Here is a 13,448-nt window from a genome sequence, read left to right on the forward strand (position 1 = left end):
GCCAATCCCAATAACCAACATAGATGCCCAAATCGTCCATAAGTTACTGGCAAATCATCAAGATTATACAACATGACCAAGTGGGATTCATTCCAGGGATGCAGGGATGTTTTTGCACGTGTAAATCAATAAATGTAATAGACCATATTAACAGAGCCCAGGGAAAGATCATACGGCCATCTCAATAGATGGAGGAAAAGCTTTTGACAAAGTCTAGCACCATTCATGATAACAAGCCTACACAAGATTGGAATATATGGGCGTTTTCTCAGTGTGATGAAAGCCATCCACGGCAAACTAACAGCCAACGCCACACTCAATGAAGAAAACCTGAAAGCTCTCCCTGTGAAATCAGTAATGAGCCAAGGATGTCTCCTGCCTCCATTCTTATTCAACATAGTCCTGGAAAATTTAGCAGGAACAATTAAACAAGAGAAAGAAGTAAAAGGGATTATGATAGACAAGGAAGAAGTTAAATTATCATTATTTGCAGATGACATCATAGTCTACACAGAAGACCGCCAAACCTACACTAAAAGAAACCTGCTGAATTTAATAAGAAAATTCAGTAGCCTGGGTGGAAACAGAGTCAACACTCAAAAATCAAATGCCAGCCTATACACAAGTAACAAACTCACTGAGAAAGAAGTAAGGGAAATAGCACATTTCACAATAGCATCCAAAAAATGAAATACCTAAGAATCAATCTAGCGAAGGATAGAAAAAGACTCTATTTTGAAAACTCTGTACAGTACTCTGAAATAATACTCTAAAAGGGAAATTGAACAGGACAGCAGAAAATGGAAAGCTACACTGTGCTCTTGGGTAGGAAGATCCAACAGTGAAAATGGCCAATATTTTCAAAATTGTTTTATAGATTTAATGCAGTTTGAATCTAAAGTCGTACATCATGTCTTATAGAATTAGAAAAATCAGTACTGAAATTTGTTTGGAACCAGAGCAGACCTAGAATAGAAAAGGCAATAATGGGAACAAAAGCAAGGCAGGGGCATCAGAGTCCCTGACTTGAAATTATACTCTAAAGCTACTGTGATTAAAACCAGCCTGGAACACCACATGCCACGCTGGCCCCAACCCTTGGTGTGCTGAGCCCGTGACCCAGTGCGGACTGGGTGTAATCCCAGCACTGGGGAAGCTGAAAACAGGAGGAGTGCATAGTGAGACCCTGCGCGTACACACACACACACACACACACACACACACACACACACACACACCCTCATGCAGCATGGTACTAGCAAAACAACAAAAAACAGGCCCAAAGATCAATGCAAAAGATTAGAAGATGCAGAAACAACTCTAGACATACTCAGCCACCTGATCTTTGACAAGGCTGTCAAACACATTCACTGGAAGAAAGATAGCCTCTTTAATAAATGCTGGTAGAAAAATAGGCTCTGTACATGCCAAAGATTAAAATTTGTCCCATATGTCTCACCATGCACTAAAATAAAATTGAAATGGATAAAAGGTCTACTATTAAAACAGAAACAGTAAATCTGCTGAAAGATAGACTAGGTAATGCTCTTGAAGACATTGGTGTAGGCACAAATCTTTGTAATAAAACCCCAATTACGCAGGAACTATCACAAAGAATCAACAATTGGAATTTCACCATATTAAAAAGCTTTGCAGAGCAACACCTACCAACAAAGTGAAGAGACAGCCCACAGTGTGGGGAAAAATGCTTTCCAGCTGTTCCTCAGACAAAGAATTACTGTCAAGAACACATAAATGGCTTTTACCAGATTGAAGTAGAGTAAAACTCTTGTTGCATAGGTCCTGCTTTACCTTGGTCTTAACCATCCAGCAGAAAAGTATAAACATGAAATATAAAAAGCAAAGCCATGCTGTTACGTTGAGCTGTAGGGAACTCAGGTCAACAATTTCTGACATTGCCAGTCAAGCAGAAGACCCAATGCTATTATGGGCTACTGGACTCTTTTAGAATATTTTGCTGAGTTCATACCTAAAATATTTAAATGATGGAACCTAACAAAAAAAGGGGATACAGATGAATGTCCATTTTGTATCTGTGCATTCAAAGTGGTTAGGATAGATATATAGTTACATTCTCTTAATGAATAGAGTGATTTGTTCTAATGTCCGCATCTTGTACAGCAATTAACCACTAGGAAGAATGTATGCAATGTGTTATTATTGAGCTGTGCTGCCAATTTGATTTGAAACTGTCTCATTGCTATTTGTTTATCAATAAAATTATTGGGAAAAAAGAACATATAAAGAACACATAACATTCAGACCTCCCTGGGCCTGCCAAATAGCTCAGCGAATTAAAGCACCTGCAAGTAGGCACAGGGGTGGGAGGTTTGATCCCTCACCGAGCCTGCTGTGCTGGCTCCACCCTCAGGGCACACTGAAACAGTAATTGAGACTGGGCGGGGTGTCGCACACCTATAATCCCAGCTCTTGGGAGGCTGTAAACAGGTGGACCACTACAGTCTGATCTAGTAGTGAGACACTGAACACCCTGTAGACCATTCCCTAAAATACAAAAAAAAAAAAAAAAAAGACCTCCCAACTTTATTAACAATGATAAATATACTTTATTTACTTTGAGTCAAAAGGTCATAAAACTATTATTGCTAAGGTAGAAATCAGGCAAACGGAAAAGTGCTCTAGCAATCCAGTTACCTTGGAGTTTATTTAAACAAAGAGGAAAAGCTCATCATGTTTTCATGCAATACATGCTTGGTTCTTTAAAAGTTGTGACAAGGAGCAGAAAGAACTAAAGAATGGTGTACTTGTGATCCATGCAAAACACTAGCATCTTGGGTTGTACATAATTAAAGAAATGCCTCACTTTTGAAATACTTGAGAACCAATACATAGAGGCATGCCTAAGGTGGGTGCAGGAATGCAGTTTAGAAAACAGCAACCAAAAAAATCATACTGCAGCTATACAATTTATTTAAAATCACTAAGCGAGAAAAGCAACACTGACCTTTCATACTGATTTTGCACAACTTCTATACAGTACCTTGATTTAAATTCAAGAGCAAAAAGTTAAAACACTCCTCCTCCATTTTTGGTAACTCACTTTATGGTAAACTTAAATGACTTATCCTCTGGGCTTCACCTGGGAGTGGCCTTTTTAATATTTTATTTAAAGGAGGGCAATTTTGGCATTTTTATACTGACATCACCAATGTTAATATTTCTCGGGGTCTCAGGAAGGTTCATGTTTGTTACCCCTGATACAGCACGGGCTAGAGCTCTTGCTGAGCCAACCTCAGGTTTCTCCAGTTTATTTTGTGCATCAATTTGTGTAACAATTTCATTCATCTTGGTCTCCAATATTATTCCCTCCATCACCATTTCTGCAAGAATATTGTGAACCTTGTCTACATGGAAAACTAAATCCAGTTCACACATTTTCAAAACATTAGTCTAATGTTTCCACAAATACTTGAATTGCATCTGAAATACCATGTTCACTTTCTGAAGAATCCACACAGAAAACAAAATACAGTGCCGCATAATGTCTATAGATCAGTTTGTTGTCAGAGCCTCCAATTAATTAGTTTTAACTCCTTAGGTCACAGTAAGTTACATACCTTAGACTGATTACCAAAATCCTCCTTCTAGGAAATTACGAACATTTTCATCTCTCTTAGATACCAAGTGGAAAGTCTCCCTGATGATTGGCTGCTGTGTGTCTTCGCTCGAGCATCCTTTTCGGGCACCAAATGTAGGGATCTGTTGGTCTTACTGTGAGTGGTTCTACTCTGGGAGACACAGTGGCAGGGATGAGAAAGATGGACAAGAAGACAGAAGCTGGGCTAGGTGGTCAGTAGTGTCCCTGATGGGCAAGACTCACGTCCAGACCTCCCAAATTTAAGGTTTAAATCTAAAAATTGTCATCTGAAATGAGTACATGTTTCTCAGATGAAGAAATACAAACAGCAAATAAATATGTGAAACCATGCTAAATGTTACTGGTCATGTGATTAATGCAAATTAAAGCAGCACTGAAATTTCATCTCACCACGGAAAGAATGGTTATTTTCAAGAAATCAACCAATAACACATACTGGAGGAGGTGTGGGGAAAAAGGAGCCCTTCTCTTCTTTTGGTGGGAGAGTGGACTGCTGCCACCACTGAGAAAATCAGCGTGGAGACTCTTCTAAAAACTAGGATTGAAGGTCCCACTCAACCCAACTCTTTTCTTCCTGCGTATCTTCCAAGAAGAATTAAAAACATTGTGCTACAGCATGTATATGCACCCATGTTTATAGCAGCACAGATTGTAGCAGGCAGAGAGAGGGTGGAGACAACCCAAATGCCTATCGACTGAGGAACGGATTTCAAAAAAAAAAAAAATGAACTTTTCACTCAGCCATGGGAAGGGTAAAATGGAGACTTTGTAGATAAATGGATGTAACTGTTAGACCATACTATTAAATGAAATAAACAAGACACACAAGTGTAAAAGTCATTGTCTCCCTAATGTGAGAAACTGTAAGAGTAAATAAGATCCAAAATGTACAACAGATACTGTAAAGTGAGAAGAAACTGCTTAAAAGGAAAGAGAAAGTGGGATGGGGGAAAGGAGAAAGGAAGGGGAATGATTATATGCATGATAATGAAGATAGTTATAATTAGCAAATAGAAATTAGGAAACTTCTGTAAATTAATGGAGAGATAGGTGTCTGTTAATATTCCTTGGATAATTAAATGCCTATATTTTGTACTCTAAGTAATCAATTTTTTTCTTCTTTTTTAAGTAACCAATTTAAAGATAACTTTACACAGTGTATTACGCATTGTTACCTTCCTGTTTTCTTGTTTTGAAATTTTGTTACAATTTTTGTTTCAAATAAAGTAGTAATAATAAATTAAAAATAAATGTCACCGTGCTCTAGGCCAGGCACAGAGGGGCCGAGGGCGATGCCGCCGGGCAGTCTGGCAGTGTGCTCTCCGGGAGCCGAGACCTCAGCGCTGGCTGGCCGAGGTCGGAAGGGTGAGGGGAGAGAAGAAGAGAGGGAGGGATGCTGAGTGTGACGGGGCGCGCGGAGGGCTGAGGCCCAGAGCTGCGGGCAGAGCGGGCGGCAGGGAGCAGCCGCAGTCGCCTTCTCTAAACATGCAAGGAGAGCTGGGCTCCTCGCGACAGTAGCATTGTCGCGACTCCCTGGGCGCAGCCGCCCCCTCATGCAGCGAGCCCGGCCCTCCTCCAGGGACGCATGTGTGCGGCAGGGTCGGCCTTCCAGATGGGAAAAGATTATTTAAAGATATGAGAAATAAAAGGCACACTTGTTTGTTCCTGAGACTGTCGGTTAGCCAGCAAACAGGAAAAGATACTGCATAAGCCCCGCAAAGGCCGCCGCGGCTTACATACTTAGCTCTTAATATTAACCACAAAACAGTCACCATAAAAATAACATTGAATATGTTATAATATTCAGACAAAAGTACTATATGACTTTCTTCTAATAACATATAGAGGAGATATAGATATATAATATAGACATCTATAGTTATATACATCTATATATATATTAAAGTCCATAGGGGCTGGAGAGATGGCTCAGTGGTCTAAAGCACCTACTTGGAACAAGCTTGGCAAAGCATCAGGGACCGTGGTTCAATCCCCCAGCACGACATGCCAGCCAGCCCTGCCCCCTGGTGGGCTGAGCTGGCCACACACAGACACACCACTCTCTCTCTCTCTCTCTCTCTCTCTCTCTCTCTCTCTCTCTCAAATAAATAAAAAAAAATAAAATATAAATAAAAAAATAAAATAAAAATAAAAAAAATCCATAAGTACATTCATGGTTCTATGTAGAGTTAAATGTTAAATATACTCATATTCCATGTTAATTTGTTAAAATATTATTTTCAACTTTAAATAGAATATGGTAAAACACACAAACAACTATGTAACATTGTAAACATGGAAATTTTGCCCCCAGCTTTCTTGAAGGATGGCAAACAAAAACTGTAGGTGTGGGTAAAACTTTATTTTTACTTATTTGTTTTTGTGGTTCTGGGTGTTGGACTCAGGGCTCCCAGCACACCATGCACCTTTTCTGTCACTTAGCTAAGTCCCTAGCCCAAAAGTTGTATAACTTTGTAGTATACAATGTTATGATTATCATTATACGATACGTATCTACAGCAGTATTCCAAGCGAAGTACCCCAAAACATATGTATTCTATAGTGGCTGACATAATAAAGCTAATTGGTCACTGCACACGTTGCCTATTTTCCCCCCAGTAGTTGTGAGCACATGCAAGACCTCTCACTCAGCAAATCATTTTCCGTCTTTGCAGTACCAGGGATTGAGCCTAAGGCCTTTGCCCTGAACTGCCTCTCAAATCCATTTTATTTTTATTTTGAGCAAGACCTCAGTAATTCTCCAAGTTGTCCGGGTGAGACTGGAATTTGCAGTCAGCCTTCCTGAGTGCTGCGGTTACAGACGTGTACTACTAACCTAGCTTCTCCAGGCCAGTTATGGGTGTTATAATTCTACTCCCAGGAATTCATCACTTGGGAAAAATTAGCAACAACATAATGAAACACACTAAAGCATTACATTTGCAAAGCACATCTAGTAATATAACTGCTAAATACATAAAAGGGTGAAAGGCAAGGTGTATGAGCAGAGGGAAGGGAAAAAAGGGGCATGAAGAATTTAAGGAGAAGAAAAGTCTGATAACAAAGAATGGGGCTCACAGTGGGGCTGGGAAGATGGCTCAGTAGAATAAGTGCTTGCTTGGCAAGCACCAGGGCCTGAGTTCAATCCCCAGTTCCGCAAAAAAGAAGAAAAAATAAATAAATAAAAGAACTCACAGTGTTCTGAATAAACACAGTTTAAGATAACATAAGCATCCATGGCTGGAGGTCTCTCAAGTCAGAGTAAAAGTGTCATATGATTTGAGATCAGAAATGCAGTAGACCCAGTGGCTGTCACCCTAACTCTACGTGCACGTACGTTGAAAACCAATTTTCATCTGTTAGGCGAAAATCAATATTTTGGGCCATCAAAACTGCAGGAGCACATTTTTTCTTCAAAAATTATTGCCATTGTTCTAGCTTCCATAATAAAAATACTTCAATTTAGAGTACAGTTACTCTATTTTTTGTGACAGTGCATGTAAGATTTGTTTCATTTATAATTTTGTGGGTGTTATGATAGTTTACTTTTCAATTATTTGTACAGAAGTATTGTCTCAGTGGAATGCCAAAACAGTTACTTGTAGTACAAAGTAAAATAGATTTAAATAATGCAATTTTTATAGCATTGACTTAGAGAACTATTCACCCATGGCAATATACAGAAAACTGCATGTCTGACAGTACAATAGAGTGAGCTACAAAATGCTAGCCAGCCTGTGTGAAGGAATAAAATGAAATTTTAGTTAATTTCACCAAGTGCTCTCCCAAAATACTGTAAATTGAAAGAAAGATGAAAGAAAATCCATCCTTGGAACTTGAAGAAATCTTAGGTGTGGAAGTGAAACATGATATATAAATATTAACCAGGCTTTGAAAAATAAAAAATCGTAACCCAAAATGAGAATACTACCTTTTTATATATGTATGCATTTTTAAAGAAAATACCTAAAAATTCACTTAATCCTATCTAGAACTAAATGTCACTGTCTAAATGGCCAGTTACATTACATTGAATTTCCTCTCTCCTCTTTCTCTGTCTCTGTCTATGTCTCTCTGTCTCTCTGTCTCTCTCTCTCTCTGTGTCTCTCTCTCCTCTGTCTGTCTGTCTGTCTGTCTGTCTGTCTGTCTCTCTCTCTCTCAATCTCTTTCTCTCTCCCTTCTGTTTTACATGGAAACCCAGGAGATGTGACAACTAAAGCATTATTTAAGCTAATAAACGTCTTGAAGCACTCAATGGCCGTAAGGCACTACTTAACCGAATGCTTAGAAACACTAGAAGCTAATAAACTATTGTTTCTAACTGGGCAAAACTGGAAAAACTGGCTCACAATAAAGTTTGTTTAAAAGAAATGAACAGGGTCCACAGGATTTAGCCATAGAAGAGTCATTGTAATATACCTTCTGGATATAAAATCTATATTCCAACTGTGAGACATACTCACGTTTGCAGACAGAAGTTAAAATGAAAGGCATAAACTATACTTAAAGTCAAAGAGAATCGTTTCTCCCTCCATGCTTCATTGTTCTTGGCAGCTGGAGAGCGCAGCTGAGGGAACAAGATACTCCACCTGAGATATTCTTGGCAGGTACAGCAGAGGTGGGCTGTCCTCATGTGTTAATTATAAAACAAAATAAGAAATAAAAGATTACAGGAATAATTGTGACAATAGTCACTGTCAAAAGAGTCTAGTCATTTGTTCTTAGTTCATTTAGCAAATTGTATTTTCATTACTAGTACAGGTTAATTTAATGAGACATAATTAACTTGTATTTTTGCATATGAATAATAAAAATAATAGTAATCAAATGACTCTAGAGCCCAATTAATTTATACGCAACAAAAACTAAATGCTAACAGGGTGAGCTTGAGAAAGAAGCTGTCCATGGAGACAAAAGACTCCGGACGGGATCTAGCCCAAAGCACAGGATACTTTGGTGATGGCCTTGACCAGCTCTTGGCATTGCTCCATGGAAATGGGCAAACGTGGCAATCACATTACATCCACACACGGCCCTAAAAACCTTCCCAGGTTCCCATGTGCAGTCATATGCGGATGCAGTTACACTTCTGCACTGAGTGACTCTGCCGCCTGGCCGCTGTCCCAGAGATGTGAGCGTCGCAGAAGTGCTGTCAGGTGTTCTTCTGATCCACGCCTCTCAAATGGGCTGGGCTGGGACAGTCGGCCCCTCCACTCCACCAGCGCCCCACTGATCTGCAGAAACCACCAGTCGAGTCCATCCAATGCGCACACCCAGCTAGCTGCCTCCAAGATGCCTGGGGTCAGCCTGATTCCGTCTTCCCAAATCTGTCTTAGGGGGCTCCTTAGCCAACAGCAGTTTAGCAATGAGTAGTTGACCAGGGTGTTGCTTTCTACAACATAAACACAAAAGCACATATGTGTTCCATCCCCTCCTAAGTGAAGCCGAGGAACCTAAAAGGGGAGGGAAGAGGAGGGTCAGCAAAGATAACCTTACAACAACATAGATATGAAGGCAAATGTAAAGTGCAGTGAGTTTTGGAATTTGGTTTGTAGAAAAATTAGGATGTGCTGGTGGTGCTGCCCTCCTGACTGTTTCAAATGTTTGTGGCCTTTACTTCGGGATCTCAGAATTTAGCCCAAGTCCTATAAAGTAACCTTCCCAGTGATTTTTGAGATGATTGCTATTTCACTGTAACCTGGTAACTCTGTCAAAATTCAACTTAGTTTGAACACAGTGACCAGCTGCAATGAAACACGTCATACAGACTCCTAAACAAGTAACATTCAAGCCCATCATTAACATGAATCCTTTCCCTTAGATTTACTGCCTGAAACCTCATAATGCCAAGATGTGCTCATATTCATTTCAGTAAGGATCACAATGACTTCCTAGAAATTTCCAACTGGGGTAAATTCTATATGAGATGTGATCAAAAAGCACAATGAACGTTTAAATTTTTAAACATTTGGCTGGTAGAAGACACTTTGTCATCAGTCCCACTCAGAATGCTCCCCCTCACTTTGCACACACTTATCCAGTTATTGTGGTCATTCTCTGAAGGATTTCCTGAAGTTCTCTTCCCTGGGTGTCTTTCTTTTGTTGTTGTTGGTGGTGGTTGTTTGCTTGTTGTTATTGTTGTACCAAGGCTTGAACTCTGAACCTTGCACTTGCCAGGCTGGTGCTTATGCTACCGAGCTATATCCCCAGTCCTTTCCAGGGTGGCCTTAGTTTCATTTCTCTGGCAGCCTCAATGTCAGGAATCAATTCAGAATGTTTTCTTTCCATGATCACTTTGAGTTCATGAGACAATGGAAAGTCACCCTGTGCCAGGCCCAGCTCCTGAGGGGACACACCCTGATGCTTCTAGGTGCCTGACTTTCTACTTGGTGGCGTTCAGCACAGTCACTAGCATTTATTTTTTGTCTTTTTTGAGACAGGGCCACCCTATGCAGCTCAGGGTGGCCTTGAACTCACTTCATAGCCCAGGCTGGTCTTGAACTTGCAACAATCCTCCCGCATCAGCCTCCTGAGTGCTGAGATTCCTACACCCAGCTTTCACCTTCTGTTTAATTGCACCACACGAAAGCACTGCTTCAGAAAGCAGAAAGAATTAGAGATAAGTGGAAATCAAGAGGGAGCATTAAGAGGAGGATTAAGGGCAATAGGTCTTCTACTATAATGAAATTTAAAAATTGAACAACCATATTTGTTGGTCACACCCAACTTACAATTTTCACCGTCACACTGACTCATGAGGAGTGCTCAGTGAAGTTACCCAAATCACGTTGTGTCCTGAAACTATGTCAGCATAGTTATCTTTTTTCCATCGGTATTTGAGAGGTTCAAATATTGCTTGCTTGCCCCATATGATACTTTACATTTTAATGAACTGACTTGATTAGCATATCTTGCAAGTTTTATTTCTGTGTAAATGTTTGCCTCATGAATAAGTAGATGAAAAATTAAAACAATAAACATCAGTAAAATCAAAGGTTCATCAAAGAATCACATAATTTAAGTAATGGGGTTGGAGGGAGCTGGAACCGTTAACTAACATTATGGTACAAATACTTATCTATGCAGGTGTGAAATACCTGGGAAATGGAATCTTTTTCACCATTTTCACTGAAGCTGTCAAAAACTGTGTGTTTTCACTTTTATTTTGGCTAAGAATGCCTAATTTTATTGCTAAGCCCTGATAAATATAAACTGGGGATAAAATGTGTGCTTATTCAAATAAAGATAAACAAAGAGGTATCTGTGAAATTTTTAAAAAGAGGTATTTCGGAAAATGGGATTTTCTGCCTCCAGGGTATTTATCACAAAATTTCTATACTTTGAAATTTCACACATGATAAAATGAATTTATTGTTACATGGAACACACAAGAGAAGCTTTAGTTTTTCCTTATTGCCTAAATAAATGCCATTCTAAGGATACTCTTCTACCACAGGATAAAGCCTAAGAAAATAAGGGTTTTTTTTAGTTATTTCAGGGAAAAACTTTTAGAACACTCTTCCATTTTGAAAACATGTATAGGAGCTGGGGAGATAGTTCAGTAGCATAAGCGCTTGCCTGGCAAGTGCAAGGACCTGAGTTCAATCACCAGTTCCACAAAAAATAAAAAAAGAAAAGATGTATAATATTTCTGCATCATTTCATATTTATATACTATGTTTAGAGTCATACATACAGAATATCCAAAAAATTATAGAAAAATCTACTAAAAATAAAAAGTAATTTTAGTGTGGCCCCAAAGACACAAGGATTTTGCTTTTTAAGATTATACACCTAGGTAGTTGCAAACAATTGGAAAATAAAATTTTAAGTGATACAATTTAAAACAACATAAAAATATGAAGTTCTTAAAATAAATTTAAGTAAATTATGTGTACCTGCACATTCAAGTAATAAGCCACTGTAGAAAAGAATAAATAACTAAACAAAAGGAAGAAATTAGTCTATCTCTAAAAAAACTGCAGTTAAGGGCCAGGGAGACAGCTCAGTAGACTAAGCACTTGCCTGGAAAATGCAAGATCCTGAGTTCAATGCCCAGTACTGCCAAAAGAAAAAAAAAAAAAAAAAACTTTAGTTAACAGATCAAAATTTATCTATGGATACAGGCAAAGTCCACACATTTGATTTAAATTATAAATGCAAATTTGGTTATCTGGTATTGAGTATCTGTAAATAAAGCAATTTTTTAAAATAACAAAATTGGTGACTTAGGGCTGGAGAGATGGCTCAGTGGTCTAAAGCACCTACTCGGAACAAGCTTGGCAAAGCACAGGGACCGCGGTTCAATCCCCCAGCACCACAAGCCAGCGAGCCGTGCCCCCTGGTGGGCTGAGCTGGCCACACACACACAATGAATAAATAAATAAATAAAATTAAAAAAAAAAATTGGTGACTTAATATTACTTCAGTTTTAGGCTTATACAAAACTACAATAATTAAGAACATGGTATTTTATAACAGAATAGAGCCTATAAAGGCAGGCACATATACAAAGTAGATTGTTACTGAACATAGATAGAATGACTAATTACATGTGTTAATATGACCAACGCATTTAGTGTGTGGACATTTGGTCAATGAAAATATGTTCATATGAAGACCTGTTCTTGGGCCACGGATACAGCTCTGTGGAACAAACACCTGCCTGGCAAGTGCATCCTCCTGAGTTTGATTCCCAGTACCAAAATAAAAATAAAAATAAAAGTCTGTTTTTTAATATTTATATTTGGTTTACTTCTAGTAGGCAAAATTTTTGAATGAAGAACTGTTTCATATCTATTCAGTACAGCATCACACAATGGGAAAAAATGAACTAGTGGTACAAGAGGATAATAAATTTTAAAAGCATTTCATGTTGTGAAAAAACAGCAAAAATTATTTAGTATGTAATTCTATGTCTGTAAAATTCACCAAGAGGCAAAATTCTAGTGACAGGAAGCAGATTAATGAATACTAGACTTCAGACACAAGAATGAATTTTGTTCAAAGGGTAGAATGACCGAAAAGCTTTATGCTATGCCGGGCGACAGCTGTAAAACTATATCTTCCTACCCAAATTCTCACTGAATTATACACATAAAATATTTCTGTTTGATCGATTATTCCTTATTCATGCTGATATTTAAATTTATATTTCATTGATTTTATAATTTTTACCTTTTGATGGATTAAGCCAAAAAGGTTTAACAAAAGCAACAGAAATGTTAAGTACTATTAAACATTTTTACACATTTAAAATATTAAAGCCCTAAAGTATGATACACAGTAAGTTCCATTTCAATATATTCTGACTAGATTACCTACTTCTTTCCTGTCTTTGAACTGGTAGAAATCTTTATTAATCACTGTATTCATTCTTTCAGAATTTGTAGTGAAAGCTTTCCTTTATAATTATGCTTACAATTAAAATTAGAATTCCACTCTTTTATTCACCTGCTGTTTTGCATCTTAATGTGATGCCGACAAGTGAAACAGTTATAAGGACAATATTCTTTCAGTGATTTTAAGTAACATAATGGTTTTAATTACTTTTTAATGTTAAGGTGATTTTAATTAGAATCTTACATTTATGCTTTTTCTGATGTTAAAATAATGTGCATTCATTATAAAATATAGAAAGAAAAATGAAAGCTCTTTATTATTCACATAGACATGACTGTACTTGAAGTTTTATAAATAATGCTGCATTCTTAATATATATAAGTTCATGTATAGAGTTGATGATGCTGGCATTATTTACCAGTTCTATAATTATTTAGAAATGAAAATGACTTTATAATCACATTTT

The 13,448-nt window shown here is 38.0% G+C and overlaps 1 pseudogene; it reads right to left on the minus strand.

Annotated features, from left to right (window-relative positions):
- Window positions 1-3,144: 3,144 nt before the first annotated feature.
- LOC101576579 lies at window positions 3,145-4,809 on the minus strand (annotated as a pseudogene).
- Window positions 4,810-13,448: the final 8,639 nt, after the last annotated feature.

This window comes from Octodon degus, unplaced genomic scaffold (assembly GCF_000260255.1).
Source record: "Octodon degus isolate 3935 unplaced genomic scaffold, OctDeg1.0 scaffold00159, whole genome shotgun sequence".
NCBI classification, from domain to species: Eukaryota; Metazoa; Chordata; class Mammalia; order Rodentia; family Octodontidae; genus Octodon; species Octodon degus.